The sequence below is a fragment of the Vespa velutina genome, chromosome 2, assembly GCF_912470025.1.
Source record: "Vespa velutina chromosome 2, iVesVel2.1, whole genome shotgun sequence".
In the NCBI taxonomy this organism is placed as follows: domain Eukaryota; kingdom Metazoa; phylum Arthropoda; class Insecta; order Hymenoptera; family Vespidae; genus Vespa; species Vespa velutina.
This window is the reverse complement of record NC_062189.1, coordinates 12,486,698-12,510,216: the sequence shown is the minus strand read 5'-3', so window position 1 is coordinate 12,510,216 and position 23,519 is coordinate 12,486,698. Positions and strand designations below refer to the sequence as shown.

At 34.7% G+C, this 23,519-nt stretch overlaps 1 protein-coding gene across 10 annotated transcripts in view; it reads left to right on the top strand.

The window, feature by feature from the left end:
* LOC124957931 overlaps window positions 1-23,519 on the top strand; it is a 406,825-nt gene that overhangs the window by 258,627 nt on the left and 124,679 nt on the right. For 2 of the 10 annotated variants that reach the window (XM_047515488.1, XM_047515487.1), the window contains exon 1: window positions 16,490-17,598. The exons of 4 other annotated variants lie outside the window; for them this stretch is intronic. The gene's annotated coding sequence lies outside the window, so the exon portion shown is untranslated. Of the gene's footprint in view, window positions 1-16,488; window positions 17,599-23,519 lie in introns of those variants that run through there. 4 more of the 10 variants (XM_047515499.1, XM_047515494.1, XM_047515489.1 and 1 more) reach the window with 4 other exon arrangements.

The following is a 23,519-nucleotide window of genomic DNA, read 5'->3' as shown; positions in this document are numbered from 1 at the left end:
GATGAAAAATTGCGTCTTTTTTTTTTTGTTTTCTTTTTTTTTTTTTATCCGTGTAAATGGCAAAAAAAAGGACAGAAGAGATGAGATAACTCGAGATAAGCTTGCGCTTTTTTTTTTTTTTATAAGTAAACCGCATCTCTATTATAAACTCTAGTGAAGGAAACAAATTTTAGCGGGCCTACCAGCATCAGTATGTACTCATGCATACATACATAGATAGATAGACGATGATGACAACGTCGACGACGAATACGACGACTACGAGGAAAGAGGAGACCGTCGAGAGAGACCGTCAACGGTGGAATTTCAAAATAGAGGGCTTAGTCTCCTATACAGTCGTCTATGCGGACCCTTCGAAACTCCGACATGTTTGTCGAAGGACCCTCTTTCCAAATGTACTTCCTCCTGTTTGCACGGACTCTCCGTTGCGGCCTTTTATGTATATGCAAATATAAGAACTTGTAGCGATGTCCGCTAGAGTAGATATTCGATATCTCAGGAATAACAATATTATTCGGACGAGCGTAAAACGTTTTGAAGATATCCTGAGAAATGTTCGAATTTTCCTGTATCTACGTGTGTTTCCTTGGTGTATTCGCGAACTATACCATAAATTTTCCAAAATTCCTCTGAAACGTTCGTTTCGTTTTTATCCAAACGAAAAACGTTTCTCAGAAAATGTTTCAATTTCGAGGATTTTTCTTCGGGTTTGTCGCGACGATGAGGACAAATTTTTCGAAACGATATTTCCTACCTATTTTATGAATGCCGAGAGTTAAAAATAGAACGCGATCGAAGGACGATTATATTTCAAAGGATAACTTCCTTCATCTATTGCGAAAGCGAGCGAGAATTTGTACGACTGATATCGTTACTTGAAAGACGAGTCTGATATATATATACATACACATACGGATACACGGACACACACACACACACATACACACATAGATACACATACTACAATATATACATACATACTACAAACGAGAATGAAATATGTCCGATTCCATTAAGTCGATATATAATAAAGTATGTAAGGTATGAGCGTGTATATATTCGTAATACTTTAAGAAAAATATCGCGTGCATTTTCTCTGTACTATCAGGATTATTTAATTTTTCTCTCGTTTTAACAGACACGAATATGAAGTACCTGCATACGTCGCAGTCGTTCCTTTTACTATTTTTCGAATGACACACATCGACATAACAAAGAACTTCGAATTCATTATTATAAATCAACAATCAAAACTTATTCTCCTCCTATCGTATTTATTATACCTATAGATGTTATTATTTACTACAAAGCAAAAAAAAAAAAAAAGAGAGAGAGAAGAAAAAAAAAAAAAAGAAATCAACAAAAATATCGTTTTTAAAACAAATTCAGGATCATATCCAAAGTCCTATTTAGTTGATGTTGCGTCGGAGTTTCGGATTGACGTGATGAATGAATGAAATGTAATCTGTAAAAAAAAAAGAAAAAAAAAAAAAAAAGAAAAAAGAAAAATAAGCAAACAAAAATATCTTCTCATCGTATAAATATTCGCGGATGGAGCTTATGCGATAACGTAAATTGCGAAATCAAAAGCGAATGATCGAGGTATAAGTGTTCGTCTGTGAAATGGATGAATTTATATTCCACTAAGAGAAAATTGTAAATCGGAGAAAATTGCAGTAGGAAGATGAGAAAGAAATCGTTTTTCTCTTAAAGGAAGACATCGAGTGGAGTTAATGCAAAGGGAATCTATGGAGAGATCGAGAGGAGAACTGAGAGGAGAAGAAGGGAAGAGAAGAAACGACCTGGCGAGCAAACGAGCGGCATACCTGACCACCAATTATCCCCACATCTCACACAACTGTTCCTTAAGTCTCTCTCTTTCTCTCTCTCTCTCTCTCTCTCTATCTATCTACCCATCTCTTTCTCTTTCTCTTTCTCTCTTTCTCTTTCTCTCTCTCTTCTTCCATTTCTCAGCTTTTAAAGGAATGAACTCCTCGACAAAACAGCGAGAGAGAGAGATAATTCAGATATCATCCCTTCGATCCCCATGAACGAGAATCGAGCCGCCCAAGGGCTCGCGTGCCAACTGACGGCTCCCAGAGCGAACCAGATTACAAACTGCCTATCGTGTGGGCCCGCCGACGAAAGGTGAAATAAAAGTAAAAAAAAAAAAAAAAAAAAAAAGGAAAGGAAAAAAAAAATAAAATAAAAAGAAGAAAGAGAATAAGGGACAGAGAAAAGAGGCTTTCGAAAAGGGAATAGATGATCCGTATATAAAACCGAGAGTGTAGACGAGTATGGAATAACGATTCGAAAATCTGAAGGGTGTATCAAAATTAAATCAGTGTGAATTTACAAATGGAACGATAATGATATAATAATCATGAAATTATCTATAATAGAAAGAGAAAGATATGAGGAAATATTAAAACTTGAGATTTTACTCTCCCGTAACAGATTTTAATAGGCAATTTGATAAGAGAGGGCAATTAAAAAGAGGAAGGGAAAAAAAAAAAAAGGTAAAAAGGAAAAAAGGAACGACGTGTAAGGTGAGAGGGAAAAAAGAAAGAGAGAGAGAGAGAGAGAGAGAGAGAGAGAGAGAGAGAAAAGAGAGAGAAAGAGAGAGAGAAAGAAAGGGTACATACGTAAGGGATAAAAGTAAAGAGGTGAGAACGCTCTTCCTGTGGAGAGCATGGCAACCCTTCGAACGGAGCCCTTGAGCGGAGCCACGCTGAGGGATTAAAGCATTAAGAGCCCCGATTACACTTACGACAAGGCGTGAAGCCTCGCGCGTGCTTATCGATCTCGAAAGGCTTTTTTCTTTCTCGTTGTCCAGACAACGATGATGATGACGACGACGACGGCGGCGACAACGACGACGAAGATGACAACGACATTGAGGATGTGAGGAGGAGAAAGCGTCCTTCCTTGAAACACATATGATACTTATGAAAGAGAGAGAGAGAGAGAGAGAAAAAGAAAGAGCTCTTAGACGTAGATGAATACTCTTTCAGCACTTGAAGGTCATAGAAATTTTCACGCTCGATCGAGTTCGATCGTCTTTCTCGTCGTCGTCAATCGTCATTGTTGTCGTTGTCGTTGTCGTTGTAGTTGTCATAGTCGTTGTAGTTGTCATAGTCGTTGTCGTTGTTATATACCTTCGACGTCGTATCTACCAATTTCTCTCGGTTGATTTTTCAAATCGAAATCGATCGTTATCGGACTTCCTTCTGTCTAGTCTTACATCAGACGAATTCGTCCTCCGTTTATTTTTATATAACTCCGTAGAAAATGAATCTGAAATATCGTGTAAGATTAAATCCAGGCTAATTAGAAAAGATCGAATAGGTTATATCTTGATGAATAGCTCTCAGTTTGATGGATGCATTGCGCGTTAAAGAAATTAGAAAAGGAAACGAAGATGGAAGCGCACTACTCGTCATGCGATTCCTCGATTAGTTCACAGACAATCCCAAAGTTCTTCTCCTTTTCTTGTATTTTCTTTCACCCATTCTCCGTTATTTTCGCAAAAGGAAACAAGAATAAGATATTACTGCGTTCATAGTGAAAGAATACGTTTTCTTTTCCTGATCCCTGAGGAAAAAAAATTGTTTCCCGCTGCGTTACGAAAAAAAAAAATAAAGAAAGGAAACTTTTTCCTCATCCCAAAACGTCCTCTCACGCGAGGTCGTCTTAATAAAGATTTGCATTTTTTTCCGGAAACATATTGGGAATCGGCCTTGGAAGAAAGACGTCATAACAACAAATAGGAAACGTGAATGTGGCGGCGAATCGATTACGAAGGTTATTTGAAATGAACCAGAACGAGGATAGGTAAAGAAAAACTTAAGGTTAAAATGTTGAAATTTTTTTTTCTCTAATATCTTTGAACGACAGGCGTAACGAAGTTAACGGAAAAAAATAATATAACTTTTCCAGAACTTAAGAACATTGTTCTCGCTTTTCTAACCAGACCTAACTAATTTCCCGCTGCGAATGCTCATCGCCTTATTCGTATACCTCTTATATCTCGTTTCATCTCTCTCTTTCTCTCTCTATCTCTCGACAAACTGATGGATTTATGCTTTTACAAGTTTGACTATGTTCGCAGGGGGTTAATTGCTGTCAGCGTGAACGAAACCAGTCGATTTCTATGAACAAAGATTTCCTTCATGCGCAACCTTGACGTTACTGGTCAGCTTACTCTTTCTTCTTCGGTTTTTTCTTTTTCCATTTTCTTAGAAGAAACTTAACGATAATAATCACCAGTTAACCGACGTTGGTTTCTTTCGTTTACTATCCATTTGATCTTTCGTCTTTTGCCCTTCCTTCTCCTTTTCCAAAAATGTTTATCCTTATTTATTTATTTATTTATTTATTTTATTCCATTAGATTTAACAATTACGATTAAATATTTTGTTTTCTTTCGTTTTATACGTAGTTGTAGAATAATCGAATAATCAAAGTATTCGTTTCCTTTTTTCTTTTTTTTTTTTTTTTTTATGATATTTTTTTACCTCGTTGTCAATAAACTATACCGATCAACTTGGTTTAATATGATTTTATAATATTTATAATAATGGAATTAATAGCGAGATAAAAAATGACATATATATATATATATATGTTACATTTCTATGTAACTTTTCTGTTTCAATTTCCACAATGTAGTTCACGAGAGTGAAACCTGACGGACTTCAAATCCAATTGCGTACGATTAACAAAGCCGTGCAAACTTTCTATTCGCAGAAGTAGTGTTGTTGTCTTTCATACTGCTATTTCACTTTCTCACGAATACATCTCGACTCGTTGAATTTGTTGAGGAATAGGGTGATAAATAGAGAAAGGTACAAAATATTTTGAAAAACGCAACAGGACGAATTACAAGTTTGCCATGAAACATAGATATACATATTCACATCTCGGAAATCTTTCATCTCTTACGTACGTATATAGGTTCTTTTATATAAATATTTCACGCGCTCGTTTCTCACCATTGCAGTAAGTACTTAAATTCATGGTGCATAAGAATGTATATGTCTGTATTTGTGTCTGTCTGTATATGTGAAAGAGAGCGAGAGAGAGAGAGAAATAGAGATGAGCTGAAAAGGATCTGAGAATATTTCGGTAGGAAATAATTTCTCTCGCCGTGTACACCCAACTTTTTCGACTTTATCGCCAAATCCACGAGAAATGTGACGTTAGCGTTCTTCGAATTCCGTGTACCACATCGTACCTTCAAACACGTTCCACTCTTCGAAATATATATATATATATATATATATATATATATATATATATATATATATATATATAAGTAAATATATGTACATTTAAAAGGAAGGAAGAGTCTCGTCGTTCTGACGAGATTAACAACAATATACGAGCAGCCGACCAAACGAAAAATTATCATCAAAAGCTTTGACGAAATTAAAATGAAATGTCTATGAAGGGAACGAGTTTAACGAAATTGTATCAAAGATATCACAAGTAATACTTGTCAGTTAAATGTCGCTTTGAGATATTTCATTGTCAATCATTTTATCTTTTGCATAGATTTTTTTTTTAAATAAATTTAGGATAGAAGCAGAGAGAGAGAGAGAGAGAGAGAGAGAGAGAGAGAGAGAGAGAACAAATTAAGATAGGATCTAATTTCATTTATCTTCCTTTCGACATTTTTTGCTGCCTCTCTCTCTCTCTCTCTCTCTCTCTCTCTCTTTCTTTTTTCATCCCTTCCGCAGAACTCGATTTTTTCGTTATAGAATATCACGTGGGTCGTTATCGTTTCATTTTTATATATGTATATATACGTTTGTATATATATATATATATATATATATATATGTATGTATGTGTGTTTGTATATTCGTGTGTGTATGTGTATATATCTCGAGGGTTTCGATCAAAACGTTTTGATCTCGAGCGCGCCGAATACCACTGCCAGTGGAGTTCGCTGCTCCGTTGTCCGCTACAGCTGAACTAACCGAAAAATTAAAACAATCGTAGGTCGCAATGTGATTCCCACCGAGATAAACTCTGCGCTGCTACTGATTGTGATAGTAACAACAAAAAATAACGCGTCATAATGGCCGCCAACAGGATCTTTTTATTTCGTTTCCATGTAGATATTCGACGGTTTCTCTTCGAAATGAAAAGAAAATTAAAAAAAGAAAGAAAAAAATAATAATTAAAAAAAAAAAGAGAAGAAAAAGAAAAAAATTGGAAATATAAAATTAAACGTGATAGTATCGTATGAAGAAATTTTTTTATCGACAATCAAACGAACGGTCAACGTATGTATGTATCTATGTATGTATGAAAATAAATGATAATCAAAATTGCGAATCGCGCGAGATATTCGTGAATCGAATCGATGAATGTTACGAACAAATGTTTGTATTTGTCCAATATATATCGCTCCTTTCTTTTTTAATTGGTATAAGAGTTAATTCATTTTCAACGTTTTAAATATTATAATAAATAAAAGGAAAAAGAAAAAAAAAAAACGTTCGATACATTGTTATCCATCAATCGTTAATAATTTTCACAACGTTGTTATTTTCAATGAAATAACGTCCTTGTGATAAGTTAAAACTTTTATAGCCGTATGTGTAACAAACTCGCTAAATATTTGTGGTATTATTATGAAATTATTTGTCAAACACATACGATCGTTTGTGCCGTAGATACACAAATGTAAATACGATAGAACGCCATAGGATCCCGACTATGGATTTTGTCTGATTCTGTTTGCACTTCTATAGCTCTTTCTTTCTTTTTTGTTTTTTTTTCCTCCCTCTCTCTCTCTCTCTCTCTCTCTTTTTTATCTCTCCTATTCCACCCCTTTCGTACTCCTGGCAAAGCGACGATCTCCCCAACATCCACAGGTATTCGCAATTTTATTCCCGAGCGATAAATCATCGTCCACCTACGTATACGCAATTTCTTTTCGAATCGTAAATCAGTAAGCATCGCTTCCCATTCGCGTGTGTGAACGTCTGTACGACGATGAACGCAGGGGGTGAATCGAGAGGAAACGTCGATCTGTTCTATGAAACATAAATTTATCCCCCTATTTTTAAAAAAATAATATTCATTTTCGAAAGTACAATATAATCCGCTAAAGTAAATATTATAAATACATACGTAAATATGTATATGCATACATACATACATACATATATATACATATATATATTAGCCACACTATTTTTCATAACTTAATACCTATTATAAATAACTTAATATGTATTTATCTATGTTTATGATCTTTAAAAAATAGTAAATTTTGTGATGGAACTGGAAAATAAATTTTTTCTTGAATTCAGAGGGTCTATAATATTTTGAAAATATTGGATTTCCCGATGTTATTGAAGATCATGCGCTTACGTGCACGAATTGTTTTGTTTTTAAAAACGGAAAATGCATACTTATTTATACCAACTATAACATATTTCATAGTTTAATATATACCTATCTATATATCATACGGAAAATATTGAAATTTTATGATCGAAATAAAAAGTGAACTTTTTCATGAATCTGCAGGTCCATAATATTTGGAGAATATTGAATTTCATGTTGGTATTGAAAATTGCATTTTTCTTTTTTTTCCATTTTTCTTTTTCCAGACGAAACAGATGGACTATATATTGCCATTTTTTTTCTTTTTTTTTTTTTTTTTTGTTATAGTTACGTACTACAAAGTTCAATTAAGACCATTAACTTTTGCATTGAAATAAAAAATTGAGATTAAAAGTAATATATTATCTTTAAATAATGAGACGAGACGACATCGATTACAATACAAGTTAAGTACATTTCCAAGTGTATTTTCTGGGAACATAACAGGACGATTTCTGGCACCTCCGTCGGCCACTTTTATCTTATCTAAGGAGTTATCGTAAGTACACGATCGCATCGTGAAACTCGTTCTATCGTTCTCTCTCCCTGTCTCTCTCTCTGTCTTTCTTTCTCTTTATCTCTTTTTCTCTTCCATACTATTCCACAGTAACTCAGAGCAAGACCGAGCTCAAGAATGTCTCTCATGTTTATTTAAAAGCTCGTGCTCGTTCGTTGTAATGTGTGTTGGAGGACACAGTCGCCTGAAAATTAACCATGAGTACCGCCGACACTTTCCTTCTAACTTTCTCTTTCTCTCTCTCTCTCTCTACACCCTCTACCCTTTTCTCTTGCTCTCTCGATCTTTGCCCTTTTTGTGGCAGGTATGATATCCTCTTTTCGTCCTAAAACGTGACATCCATTTAGTCAGGAATCTTGTCTCTCGATAAAGTCTTTCGGCATAATCTCCCGCCGCCTGGCGGTCACTTTTCAAGGTTGATAGTATGAAACGTAAAAGAAAAAAAAAAAAAAAAAAAAAAAAAAAAGAAGAAAAGAGAAAAAAAACGAAAAAAGAAAAAAGAAACAGAGAACAAAAAAGTGGCGCGTGCAGGACATCAGTTTCGAGTCGATCTGTTACGAATGTTAAATTTCTGACAGTAGGAGAAAAAAAATACAAAAAAAAAAATGTCTATAGTTTCAGCGAAACGTTAAATAAATCAAATAAAAAGAGATACCTACGAATAGAGATCGAAAGAGTGATTTCCGCGTCGCTTTGACGCGTCGTTAAACGTCGCGACACCCAGTTGTCACGACTTCGGGTTTATTCAGAAATCATTTAACTCGCCTATATATATATATATATCCTGCGTAAATATTTATAATACGACGAGCGTAAGTACTCAAGTACTTATGTATATTGTGATGTTCGATGCGTCATTAATGTCAAACGTTCACCCTTCGATCCGACGAATTAATTTATTCGACACTCGATAAACAGTCGTTTTATGGCCTACCCTACCTCCTCACCCCCCCCTACCCCCATTGAAGAAAAATATTTAACGAATCCTTTTTTTTACTTTTCCTCTTGTCGAACTTATCGGAAAAGTAATTTAGTCGTCGGAATTAGATTTTTGAAACTTTCAAATTGCTTCAGCCGCCTAAAGAAAAGTCTACATTCGACGGTACGCATTGCATTAATTATTTGTTCGTTTGAACAAACTAATGTTTCGAACTTCGAATGATAATTAGTTAAACTTAGCCTCGTGCTAGAAGACGATAGATTTAGATGTGTATTATTGATCGATTGAAAACATTTCTTAGGGACCGGATGAACTTTGGACACTTTCTATGTTAACGCGTTGTTATCGAAACACGTTTATTTATAATGTCGCAACATCGTAAACTCATTTCTTATGAAATATTTTCCTATTGTGATCAATACGAAGAAAATTCACGTCCGTACACTCATGTGAGTACCTATCTCACGAACATTTTTGACGATTATCAGGTAAATTATCAGAGGTTTAAAAATCGTCGAAAGATTAGTATACGTTTGCTTGACAATGACGCATCGTCTTTGCAAACAGAACTAATCGAAACGAGGTCTTTGTTCCGAGAAAAAGTGACGAGATACTGTCAACGAAGGGACTATTTTAAAATCGAACCTCGAAAAATTCTTTTGAAAATTTTTTAAGTTGAAAGTACATAATTTTAAACTCGACGATTAGATATCTTTATTGTTATTGCACGGTTTGATAAACGAGAATTTAGTGTGACAAATCTGTTTAATGGAATTGCATACAATTGCATTTAGCGATGCAAGTAAATTATATATATATTTTTTCTTTTTTCAACAAGAAGAAAATAAATGGAATTAATTGTTTTTGCAAATATTGTCCAATTTATTTATTTTTTTTTTTTTTTCAGCAAAGAAGGAAACAAATGTAATTAAACATCTTTACAAATATTTTCAAATTTATCTTCTCTTTCAATTGTTTTCTTTGTCTTTTAGCTCTTTTGTTTATAAAAACATCTGGGCGGCTCAATTTTCATAGTATTTTGTACTCGAAAAACGTACCTCCAAAGTAGGTCTTCGTGTGAAGAAAGTCAAGAAGCAGTATGAAGTTCGTCACGTCTTTGGCCGAGGTGACGCTCGAGACAGTGGAGGTGAATGTTTAACAAACACTCTGGAAATTCGCTGCATCACCTTTTCAGAGTCCACCCTTCGGCAAAGCCGGTGCACTTGGAGCGCTTCCAAAAAAGCTGCCGAGCTGTTCTATGCTCACGAGCGACAGCCATTCGCTCGTGAATGTTACGAGAAACGACGACGGGGCATGTAACAGAAAATTTCGCGGGTAGTCTCGCGATCGAACACAAAATCGAATTCTCGTCATCCCTCGAGCATTCTCTTTTGCGTTTCGCAATCGTTCAAAAATCTTTTTTTTTTTTTTTTTGCTAACTCTCGAATTTTTTCTTTTTTCTCCATTTTTTTTTCCTTTTTTTTTTGCACCTCACCGATCAATGATCTTTGGTAGAAATTTTGACGAATGGATTGTGTGAATATCTCCAGAATAGAATTTTCGGATTGAGATTAAAATAAATAGAAGAGCAAAAATCGGGACGAACGTGATCGAATTAATAGCTTAATAGCTTAATTAATTCTATAAGAGAAACGATCGTCGTTTTTGTAAAAGTGAATTGGCCATATTCATAAGGATAAATTGACCAACTAATTATGAATCTCAAATGCACTACTTCCATTAGTTGTTAAATAAAAGGACGGCTGATTTGAAAATTTGCTTTTTGATACGAACACAAGTGAAATCTCTTTTTTAAATACGATTTTAGATTGATAAAGGTCCTTCGTTTGAAGCAGATATAATAAGCGTTTAAAAGCTGGGATCATTGCATCGTGAAATTCATCAATAATAATCGATAATGCAATTACAATGAACATTAACAGACAAAATATGCCAGCATTAGCTTACGCTAATAGATCTCGCTGGTATCCAACGTAAAGATAAAAAAAGAAAATATTAAATACTAAATGCAGCTCTTTTTTAATATTTTCCCAATGACACGAAAAAAGAAAGAAAGAAAGAAAGAAAAAAAAAGAAAAAAAGGAAATGGAAAAGAAAAAGAAATCAAGGAATCTCATAAAAATTTAAATTTTCTCCAACGAAATTGTCTTTGAACGAAGCGAACGTCGTAGTTTAAAACGAACACATTGGAAGTCGTTATCAAAGTCGACTATTATTCCGATAGCATAATCATGCGCCATGACATACTTACGACAAAGATATCCACCCTCCCTAATGGACTTTTCTCCTTCCTACGATATACATTTCTATTCCTATCAGAACACCATTAAACAATGACCTGAATCCGTACCATATATTTTACTTTGCCACCAATCTAAGATAAAAAGTTTAAACTACATAGATCGAAATGATAATTGAATCAAAATCAAAATTGGCCTGTTAAGTTTTATTTAAGTATTAAATATCAATATAAACAAGTATATGAAGAAGATGTCAAAAATGACAGTAGGAATGCGAAGGAAAGAGAGACAGAGAGAGGGAGAGAGAGAGAGAGAGAGAGAGAGAGAAAGAGAGGTATAATAAGTCAAAAGTAGAAAATGGCGAGTCTATTTTACAAACGTTGTCTACAATTGAAAATTCGAAGCTCCACAAGGTAAATACATACATAATTACAAGAATGGATCGATGAAGTAGAATGGTGAAGTCGAAGCTCGAAAGAGAAGGGAGAGAGCTAATGCCGACGCTTCTAACGTTAGTAACGTTGGTGATGGTGGTAGAGAATTGGTAGTGGTTGCTACCGTTTAATTAATTTTATCCACCGCAGTCTATCGGAGAAACAGTAGATATATACTGTAAACCATGACTTTCAATGCGTTTTCGTGAAGCATTGCACGCGAAGGTTCTCTTAGTTTATCGTCATATAAAAAATTATTAAAAAGAACGATAAAGAATAGGATAGAAAAATTTGTTTTAACTTTTAAAATGTTATTTTAAACGTATAAAATATTCAATATAACTCATATTTCGTAACTCGTATAAATTCTCATAAACTCTTGCATACGCATATACATATATGTATATGTATATGTATATGTATATATACGTATTTATATATGTATTTATAATAGTTTCTGCTGGTGAATTTGATGAATAATTGATATCTTGATTGGTATGTAATTAGTTTGAAATTAGTTTGGAACAGAGAAGACCGTCGAGAAATACAGAACTAACACTTTCAAACTTTACGTAAACAACAGTGTGACCGAGATTCATTCGTTTTTACTCTCGTTAGTCTTTACTGTTCTCTCTCTCTCCCTCTCTCTCTCTCTCTCTTTTTTCTCTTTTCTCTTCTGTCGGTCGCACGTCCTTGATCACATAATTAAGACGAATGAGATTGCCGTAGATCCTGTTAAGCAGACGAATTGGACGCAAGGGAGAGCAAATTGTAAGTCAATTACAATTCGATCGCGAATACACTCCGTCGTACTTAAACGTTCATCGGAAAAAAATTTCTTTTTTTCTTTTCTTTTCTTTAATTTCCTTTTTTACTTCTTTTTCTTTTTTTTTTTTTTTTTTGTTTCAATGCCATCACGTTCACCGTTTCTTAATGAATATTATTGATATTATCGATAACGTAAACACACAATTAAATCGATCGATTTTGTTGCGAAAATAATTATTCAATAAATCCATATATATTTTAACGAGGCAACCGACAATTGTTTTAATAAATAATTTAAATGTAATAATTAAAAAGTCGATAAATAAATCCTAAATCCCTTTTTTTTTTCAATCGATATCATCGAAACTGGAAATCATCGATTTGTACAAATTATCGAGAACGTGTTTCATGCGATCATTGCGGTAGGATAGATCGCCAATGAGAATAATGAATTGCTCTGCGAGAAGTAATTAAACTTTGGGTATTCGTTGATAATTTATATACTACAACATGTGTTACAAAACAGCCGGGCATGAGAGAATATGCTGGGGGATATATTTTATACGATTGTCATTTCTTTTTTACGTTGTCAACGAAAAAGATATTTATCGTGTAATTAAAGGTATCGCTACGTAATTAGTCGATTGCAAACCGCCTCGACGAGTTGGTGAATGTTCGAACGCACTAATTATAGAAACTCGATGTATCGTAAACGTTCGAAAGAAAGAAAGGGAAAAAAAAGAAAAAGAAGAAAAAAAGAAGAAAAAGTTTACGGAAAAGTTTGTTTTCCTTTACGATAAGTAAACGAATGTTTTGTTACTACTTTCTTTTAATTAAGTTTCCATGTTGCATGAGAGATAAGGGGGAAAGGGGCAATAAAGTTGAAAGAACGAATCTTTCATTGATAATAAATAAAATTCTTTTCCGATAAAAAATCGAACGAAGAAAATTCATTATCTTATTTCGCCGAAGACGGCGAATATAAAAGGGTTGGCTGTTTGAAAAATAAAATATTGAAAGTAATGATAAATCAAAAGAAGACAGAATGTTATCCCGCCGGCATACCATAGTTTATCTCTCGGCTCTGTCGTATCGTTTAGAAAAACGTATACAGAAGCTCTCCATTTCTTTTTTTGTTCGTCGTCAAGAGGAAAGGATTACCGCGCGTATTAACGTGAACGAGTTTAATGCGCGCAATTCAAAGAAGAAAGACAAGCTGAAGGAAGAGGCGGTTATCCACGGATGGACGGACGAATGAACGGACGGATGGACGGAGAAAAATCTTGTCCGGCGAGAAGATAGACGAGTAGGTAGGTAGGTAGGTAGGTAGGTAGGTAGGTAGGTAGGTAGGTAGGTAGATAGGTAGGCGAACTACAGGGAATATCGTTGCCAGGAGCAAGTTCTTTCGACGGTAACATGACGACTGTCTGTCGTTCCGGAACAACTATTAAATCTTTCACAATTTCTATATTCTTCTATCTCTGTATTTCTTAGCAAAAGAACTAGATTGTTATTCTCGTTGTATCGCGAGAAATATATATCTTGGCATAAGTTGAAATATCGAGTCTTCGATTTTGTTAGTTTCGTTCTACCATCGGAGATAGAAAGAAGAAAATATTTCGGTGAGAAAAAATGGAAATCGATCGGTCTTCATGAAAATCCAGACCAACCGGTAGTAGGTACCTCGTTGAACGACTAATTAGTAGGAAGGAAGGAAGAAAGAAAGAAAGGAAGGAAGGAAGGAAGGAAGGAAGGAAAAGTTTGGAACAGTCGTTGCCTTGGAAAAGTCGATGCGACGGTTTGCTCATCCATTAAAATGCCCAAGAGAAACGCGACGTATCGCAACTTTGGTCGTTAAGCGGCCGACGACGTGCGAGAGAAGGAAAATCGTGCGCGCGTTCGCAGGAAACGCGCCACCAAGCGAATTTTTGTCTCTCGCTAAACGAGCGCGTAATTAACCGTTGGATTTAGATGAGTGCACGTGTGCTTCGATATATATTTACTAAGTATATACTATATAAATATATATATATATATATATATATACTATATATATATAAACGTATTTCCATATATAACGCATACATACATGCCAAAACATAGTTTAACTCGCATTTCGACATTCAGAATAATTAACAAGCTGTCTGTCTTGTTCAAAGATCGTTCTCTCGCACATTGGAATTCCACTCGACGTTCTTCCTTTTGATCTTAAAAAGAAAACTACTAGCCAGGAAGAATCTTGAACGCCGTGCAAATAGCGAGTATACGAAGTTCGTTGCACTCTCGCCATCGTTCGACCCACTTTTCATAAAATAGTTTTTTTCTTTTACCACGCGAAACTTCTTTTAAAATAATCGCCTAACAATTGGGAACGCAAGTTATACAGTCAATAGAATCCGCTTTTTTTTTTTTGTATTTATTTGGATTGCTTCGGAAAACTCTATCTCTTCCCTGCTTCTTTTTTTTTTTTTCTTTTTTACAATATTTCATACCAAGGAACAATTTAATCTATCGTTTAGATATATACGTATGTACAATCAATGGGAAAAGCGGGATGTGCGTTTAATGGCCGAATAATCGATAAGAAAATTTAATATTTGAGTAGAATTTTTTTTTAACTAAATAAAAGTATAGATTCTTTTTCTATCGATAGAAATTATAAATGAGTTTATTTTCGATTATCGTCATTATCGATAGAGATATCATAATATAATCGTCCAGTATCATTGCGAAATCGATACGTATACGTTTTTGTTTCATTTTTCCAATAAATTTGCTCAAAGTAAGTAATCACTTATTTCGGAAACGTTCCGTCGTATATATCTATTTATCTATTTATATATGTATATATAAACATACATACTTTGATTTACGAAGTATACGAACACGCTTCGTAAACCTTTATCTATAGTCCAACTTTCATTATATACACATAATCCTAAACATTTGGTTTATGTATGAAATCGTTCTTATGCAATATTCGACCATTTCTATATAATATTTTACCGAACTGAATATCTTTATGGTTTTAGCTCGTACTACGAGTATATGACGTCCCGACGCGATTCAAACTGACACGAGCGTATGTATACTTCACCAAATTTGATGTCGCGCTCCAAATAACGCGAAAACATCTCTTACGTAAAATTTTCGTACGAAGAAAGAATACGAATGTATCGGTTATCTTTATACGAACGGTTGTTCAATTTTATCCTCGATTTGTTCCAAAAAAATAAAATAGGTAAAATCGATGTTTAAAAATAGGAATGAAAAAGGTCGATATTATCTTTATCAATTGTTATTGATGTAACGCAAACGGTTTTCATTTATCGTAGTTCCGTAAATACCGCAAATAGACAAGATCACTTTAATACGTTCAATAAAGGAATAGCAAAACGATGACGATTACGTCTATGTTATCCGAGAAATTCTAATAACGCGATGTACAGCGAGGTGTCGCAACGCCCCACGCCTTTCCGATAAATGATCAATTAATTACTTCATTAATTCGCATTAACGACATTTATCTTCGATCATTCAAGATCTTCCATTCGTATTACTTCAACGATTTTTAACATTAAGAAATATTAGAAAATTATCGCAACCGAATTTATATAATAATTATTCTTCGACTCGTAGCTTAAGATCGAGGGTGTTCATCCCTTCGGCTAGCGCAAACTCCGAACGGGTGTTTCTCGTCACGAGGGTGCAGCACTGTGCAGGGCCATTGCCAAGACGAAAGTCGGTTTTTCACGAGTGAAAATTTCTCTCTGTTTCTTTCTCTTTCTCTCTAACTCTCTTTTTCTTCCTTTTTTTTCTCTCTCTCTCTCTCTCTCTCTCTCTCTTTTTCCTTTCCCTTTCCATCGGCTGACACGATCGCTTCGGGTGACCCTCAGCGTATAAAGAACGCAGGAACGTTCCAACGACCCTTCTTCTTTCACCCCTCTACTCGAGTATTGCACGTAGCAAAAAGAATGCAAGAGAGACGGACAAAATTTGTATGCGTGTCCTATGCGCGCGTGTATGTTGAGAGAGAAAGAGAGAGAGAGAGAAAGAGGGAGGGAGAGAAAGAGAGAAAGAAAGAGAGACTCAACGCCGACGTTTCTCCGCCGTCGCGAACCCTAGTGGTGGGGATAGCTGGCAACGTGACGTTCGCGTCCGTAGTGGGGGTAGACCGGCCGACTCGGTGCCAGCGAACCCTCACTCAGAGCAACAGTGTGCTGCGCGCCACCGTATAGTAAGTGTCGTTCTTCTCGAGCTGCGAATTATATTCGTTATATACTATACGCGCGTGTATCATTCACGAACAAAAGTACGAATTAGTGTTATACACTTGTGAAGAAGAAGAGAAAGAAGAAGAAGAAGGAGGAGAAAAGTGAAACAAGATTATACACCTTCCTAGGATTTAATATTTCTATTTTGTTCCGATATTTCGATCGTATTTTTTCTTTCTCTTTATTATTTTTTCTATTGACTTTCTTTTTCTTTATTTTTCTTTCTTTTCTTTTCTTTTCTTTTCTTTTCCTTTCTTTTCCTTTTGCTTTTCTTTTTTTCCTTGAGAGGATAGTGCAAAGAAGTGAGAATCATACGCGAAAGAAGAGTTTTGTTTTTCGTAGTGATTACAAAGTGAAACTTGTGATACATGTTCGAACGATAAGAAATAAAGCGGGAAAATTTTGATGAAAGTCCTCGAAACGAAGTGAATGGATGGAGATGGCGTAGGATAGTGTAAGAAAAGTCGTCGTCTCTCCCGACGAAGCTTTTCACGTCGCAAAAGCGACGATCATCATCATCATCATCATCATCATCATCATCATTATCATCATTATCATCATCACCATCATCATCATCATCATCATCATCATCATCATCATCATCATCATCATCATCTTCGACAGCAGGATCTTCGGAAGAACGAAGGACAAGTGATATTCTTAGATCCGTGCATCTTATGATACTTTGGAAGAAACGAAGCATATCCTCGCGTACGAGAGAGAAATTTACGAGAAACGGAGAGAAAGATTTTATGTTGAATTTTACATCATTTAAATTTTCGTTGTTTGGTAATGACTTTTTAAAAGAGTACGTTGTACGCGTGTTTAACGGAAATTGTTTCGTGAAAGGAAGAAACAAAAAAAAAGTTTTCATTGATGTGAAAAAAATTCGTGTCTCGTAGAATCGGCGAGAAATATGAGCGCTCGTCGTCGTCGTAGTTGTTGTTGTTGTTAACTAGCGCATACAGACAACGCACATATCGTCGCTCGAAATTTGGAGGTATGTATGTTAGAAAAATTTCGATATACGTTATATCTTCCTTCCTCGTTTATGTTCTTGTGGATTTAAAAGAAAAAAAAATTTTTTTTTAATTTTTTCTTTCTTTCTTTTTTTCTTTTTTTTTTTTTTTCTATCCCTTCATATCGAAAGGCAAAAGGACAATGAAATTGCGCGAGTGTCGTTACATGAAATATTATGTGTAATAACATGTATAAGGGTAAATGTGTATGCATGTATTACGTATGTTCGCCTTGATTATATCTGAAAATGGGTGTTAACATACTAGTAATTGCAATTGCGGGAAATAGGCCATATAGTCGAACTTGAAAGCTCATTTTACCGGAAATTTAACTTTTCGAAGTGTGGGCGAAATCAACGGAGACGCGCGCGAAATGGAATGAATATACATACACACACACACACACACAGATATACACGCTGTGTTCAAAGCGCGTAATGCGCTCCGCTCCGCTCCGCTTCGGCGTAAGGATATACGTCGGCCACGCGCTTTCAACTTCTCGCACGTGACCTCTTTTCTTTTCTCTCTATCTTTTTCTCTCTCTTTCTCCGTCTCTCATCAACACATTTCGCTATAAGTTCCTTTTTTTCTCCCCTTTTCTTTTCTTTTTTTCTTTTTTTTTTTTTTTTTACCCTCGTCGTTCTTTTCCGTATAAGCGAAAAAAATAGTTCATAACGGGAGAGCGACTTTTGTGCTTTTAAGCGTGAAAGCGTTTCTTTTTCTCTTTTCTTTTCTCTCTCTCTCTCTCTCTCTCTCTCTCTCTCTCCCACTCTCACTCTCGCTCTCTTTCTGTTTCTTTCTATCGATCTATCTCGTTTTTTCTTTTTTTTTTTCTGGAACAGTCGATGATGCCATTCTTCTCAGTTTTCTTTTTTCTTTTTTTCTTTTTTTTTTTTTTTTTTTATTTTGTTTTATTATTCTCCCGTGGGCCATCGTTTAACGATCAAGTGTGTAATACATTTGAAAGTTGGTCAAATTTTTAAAGGAAAGTCTCATTTCGATTAGTGAAATTTCTATTGGGCCGAATGTTCGCGGCGAAGGATATTTAGTAATAAAAATATTTTGTTTTATCGTAAGATAGAATAAAATAGATAGAAAGAGAAAATACAACGAAAAGAGGCATGTTCATACTTCGTAAAGTATTTTGACCTTTACGGTTTGAAATCTGAACGGGTGTGACCGAGAAGGGAAGGAAGGAATCGGTGGTCTTCGTGGTCGGAACTCATTTCAAGGGTCGACTTTCGACGATCTCGTTTCTGGGTTTATGCTGGTGCCTCCTGTTCCGTCACTAAGAGAAAGAGGATCGTCTTTTCTTTGTTTTTTTTCCTCCCCCATTCTCCGAATAATACAGAAAGTGACCTTCTTTCTTTTTTTTTTTCTTAATTTTTCTTTCTCTTTTTACCGAGTTCAAAAATATTGGTATCTATGTATATCCTAAAAGATATAATTACTTTGGGTTACTTTAGTTTGAAAAAAAAAAGAAAGAAAGAAAGAAAGAAAGAAAGAAAAGTGATACACCATTCACGAATCCTTCTCTTTGTTCTCTTTATAGATAAAATCGATTCTATTTATTTTTTTAAAGAAATTCGTTCGACAACGAATTTCATGAAGAGTGAGCCTCCCTCGACGTATTACAGACGACGAAGTAACTTATTCTTCTTGAAAGGGAACAACGAACAACTTTGTATTATTAAACGTACTATCATTATCTTGAACTTTCAAATGGACTTTGAAATTTTCTTTGAAAAAGCCGGACTAACTAGCGACAAAAGCGGTAGCGCTTGGCCAGGGGTGAGGTGGCGTGATGGGAGGAGGAATAAGGATGATCGGTCATTTTGTTCCACCTTCTATTAAAAACTTTCCTTTTCTTTCGTTTTATTCGATGATGAATAAGGTATACGTTTTCATTCTTTTTGATTCTCGAGAAGAAGTTGAATTCGTCTTTGTGTTATTTATTATTATTGATATTCGACGTTCGTCGTTTATTAATTATTTTTTTATTAACACAATGTTGAACGATGTGTTAATATTATATGGACTTATGGTCGTCCACAGTGTCAACGTGAAATTCATTTTGTTACTTAACACGATATAGATATTATTTCGAAATATTATCTATACGAAAGATAAATAAGTCGAGATGTATTATAATCATATTCAATGAATTTATCTTACTCGGTAGATAATGGGAGAGGATTTATTTTAATTATTGCTATTTTATTAGTTATTGCTGGGCATTACATGCAGATATTTTAATCTTCAAGGGATCCTCTATAAAACCTACAAAAAAAAAAAGGAAAAAGATTTAAAATAAGAAAGAAAACGAACAAGTTGTGGACTTTTTTAAATCCTTCAAGCTTGTTTAAGTAGCCACCCTATATATATTTTCTCTAATCATGTGTTTCTATTAAATCTCTTGGCGTTGTTGTCGTCATCGATAACGTCATCGATATTGTCATCGCTACCCTAACCCATCCCCCCCCCCCCATGATAGGATTAAACATTTTAATAATATTAACAAACAAATTTTTCGTATATATAAATATAACGTAACGTTAGAAAAAACGTCCTATTACCCTCCAATAGAGAGAAAGAGAAGGGAGGAGAATAGTGGCTTCAGAGAGCGATCTTTTTTCTTGCGGGTAAACGTAATGCGATATCTCGACGTTACGGATCCAATTCCGCGGCGGATACCGAACGGGATGCTATGAAAGAAAGAAAGAAAGAATGAAATGGAGAATGAAAAAAGGGTGAAAGGGAGAGAAAGAAAAAGAGAGATTGCAGCAGCGAAAGGTGGAAAAGAAAAAACTTGCAAAGCAAATAAATTGAAGTTCCTCGCGGAGATTAAGAGGAGGTAGAATACAATCCTCCAAGCGGAAGCTCGCGTAACGCGATACGAGAAACAGCGTCGAAATCATCACCTCTCTCCTTCTTTCTCTCTCTCTCTCTCCCTCTCTCTCTCTTTCGCTTTTGATCCCTCTTTAGGTTTGATTTCTAACGAAAGTGAACGTTCCCGGAGATCGAATTTCGCAATTCTTTGAAGCTATGAAAAATATCGATGATATCATCTGCTATCATCTTCTATCATTTGCTTTACTATTTTCATTTTATGCAGGAAGCTAAATTGATCGTATCGATATATATATATATATATATATATATATATATATATATATATATATATATATGACGAAATAGAAGCGTCACCATCATCGCAATCGTTGGTGTTCTACGAAATATTCTGATGGGTTTAACATTCGAAAATATTTTTATTTAATGCCGTACAAATCTCTACGTATACGATAGTATTGTGCTTTTTTAGGCTCGTAATTAGAAAGAAATAAAATATGAGATAAAAATAATTGGAAAGAAAAAAAATCAAAGAAAACAAATAAACAAACAAAAAGAAAAGCTTGCACATCTTGCAAGAATGAAAAAGAAAAAAAAATCTTGACAATAGAAAAAGGGAAAAGAGGAGGGATTAGGAAAGCATCTCGACGTTATGCTTTTCAAAGTTCATAGAGGTAGAATGCAAGTAAGATTAAAAAAGAATAATCCCATCGTTGATGCTAGAAATGCATTTCGCATACATGGAATGTTCTGCTCTTAACGGAGATGTACTAATAAATCTAAGAAAAAGGAACGAATCGTATCTCTCTGTCTCTCTCTCTCGTTTTCCACTATTCCTTTTATCGGTCTTCGTTTCTAGAAGGAAAAGTAGGAAAGTTTAGTCGTATTTTGTCATTACATCGTCTCGGTTTATATCTCAGCAAGTTCTGAGTGTCGCCTACGAGGAGAGAAACGAGAGAAACTCGCTCGCTTTCCACCAAAGCGGCAAGAGAAAAGTAGTAGAAGCCATGGAAAATGCGTGCGACTTGAAGACTACAACGAAGACGACGACTACGACGACTACGACGACTACGACGACTACGACGACAACGACGACGACGACGACGACGACGACGATGAAATTCGAATTAATCTCGCGACCATCTCGTGGAAATCCCGGTCTTCGGTTCTGTACAAGCGCCACGACTGCCACTGACAGTTATTAGAAAGTTATGGCATGTTGGTGAATGAGAAAGACAGACAGATAAGCAGAGAGAGAGAGAGAGAGAGAGAGAGAGAGAGAGAGAGAGAGAGAGAGAGAGAGAGAGCAAGGGAGAATAGAATGTGCTCGAAATTCAAGACACCGAGCTGCAAGATAGAGAAAGGGAAAACATCTCTGTCGGTCTCTCTCTTTCTCTTTCTCTTTCTCTTTCTCTTTCTCTTTCTCTTTCTCTCTCGTTCGCGACACAACTTTATTTCGGTCTTTTAGCAACGGCGGGGGTGCTAACTCGTACATATACCACGTAGGAGAGCTCGTTGTCTCATCCTCCTCGATGTTATCGTTCGTTGTCCCTCTATGTATAATCGAGAAGTTTTGAAATTATTTCTAGGATTCTTTCGAAAAAAGAAAAAAAAAAAAAGAAAAAAAAAAAAACTTAAAAAGAAAAAGAAAGAAAGACAGAGAGAAGGAAAAGAAAAAAGTAGATATTTCTTCCATAATAGACTATTATTGTAAAGAAATTCTAATGTAAAAAGAAATTTAATCAACGTTTTTTTTTTTTTTTTTGTTTTTACTTATTTTTCTTTTTCTTTTTTCTTTCTTTTTTTTTTTTTTTTTATGTTTTATTCGATCAGAAAGTTTGGATTGATTAATAAAGAAAAATGCGATAAAGGAAGAAGACAGTACGACGACTTCATCGAGTAGAGAATAATTTGCAGAATTACAATTTGTAAACTTTTTCATTCGAAAAATGAACAAACTTTAAAATATCTTTTCTCTTTTCTTTTTTCTTTTTTTTTTTTTTATTTTAATTTCTACATACATTTCTATAGTATGTATGATAGTTTAAATTTATATTTATATTTATATTTTTTTTATCCTTTCCATGTTTGTTTCATATTTAATTCATCAAATAATTGTTATTACGTTTTCGCAAATACTTCTTGATTAAATTTCATTTTAACGTTATGTGTCTTATCGCGTATCACCATATGAAGTTTGATCTAATTGCCCAAAGCTACGATGATATACGTGTTTATATGAATATAAATTTATATAATATTAATATTCCATATATTATTATAAAAAAAAAATATATATATATATATTAGGTTGGTGCGAATGAAATGTCGGATTCTTAAGTGAATATATTAAAGAAAATCCGACATTTCATACGCACCAACCTAATATATATATAAATTTATATCTATAAAATTTTATTTATTAAATTACAAATTTAAAAAATATAAATAAAAATATATATATATTTCTTATTATTTATATATATATATATATTATTATCTATTGGGTTGTCCGGAAAATTCGTGCCAATTTGTGATAGGTAACGTAATGACGAAATTGGCACGGACTTTTCGTACAACCTAATATTTATATATATATATATATATATATATATATATATATATATATATATATTATTTATATATTATCTATTTTATATTTAATTCATCTAATAATTGTTACTACGAATATTTTCCAAATAATTCCAATAATTGATAAAAATTGGCGTTAAATTTTGTTCTAACATTACTACATGCCTTATCGTATGAAGCTTGATCTTATCGCTCGGCGACGACGACGACGACGACGTCGTATGTGTGTCCTATGTATAAGGTAGGGTAGGGGTTCGTTTGGAGAGGGAAGGGGTATACCTAGAAGAGCGACAACGTGCCAAGAGCGGTAGGTTTCTGCCAACGACGCCGGAATTAGATATTGTTCTCAATGCGGTCGTGCACGGAAGGAAAGCCTATCGTAAAGCCGACGATAATGATACGAGTGTTAGTACGCGATGCCGACGTGATAGCGATATATTTCCTCTTCCTGCCATGATAC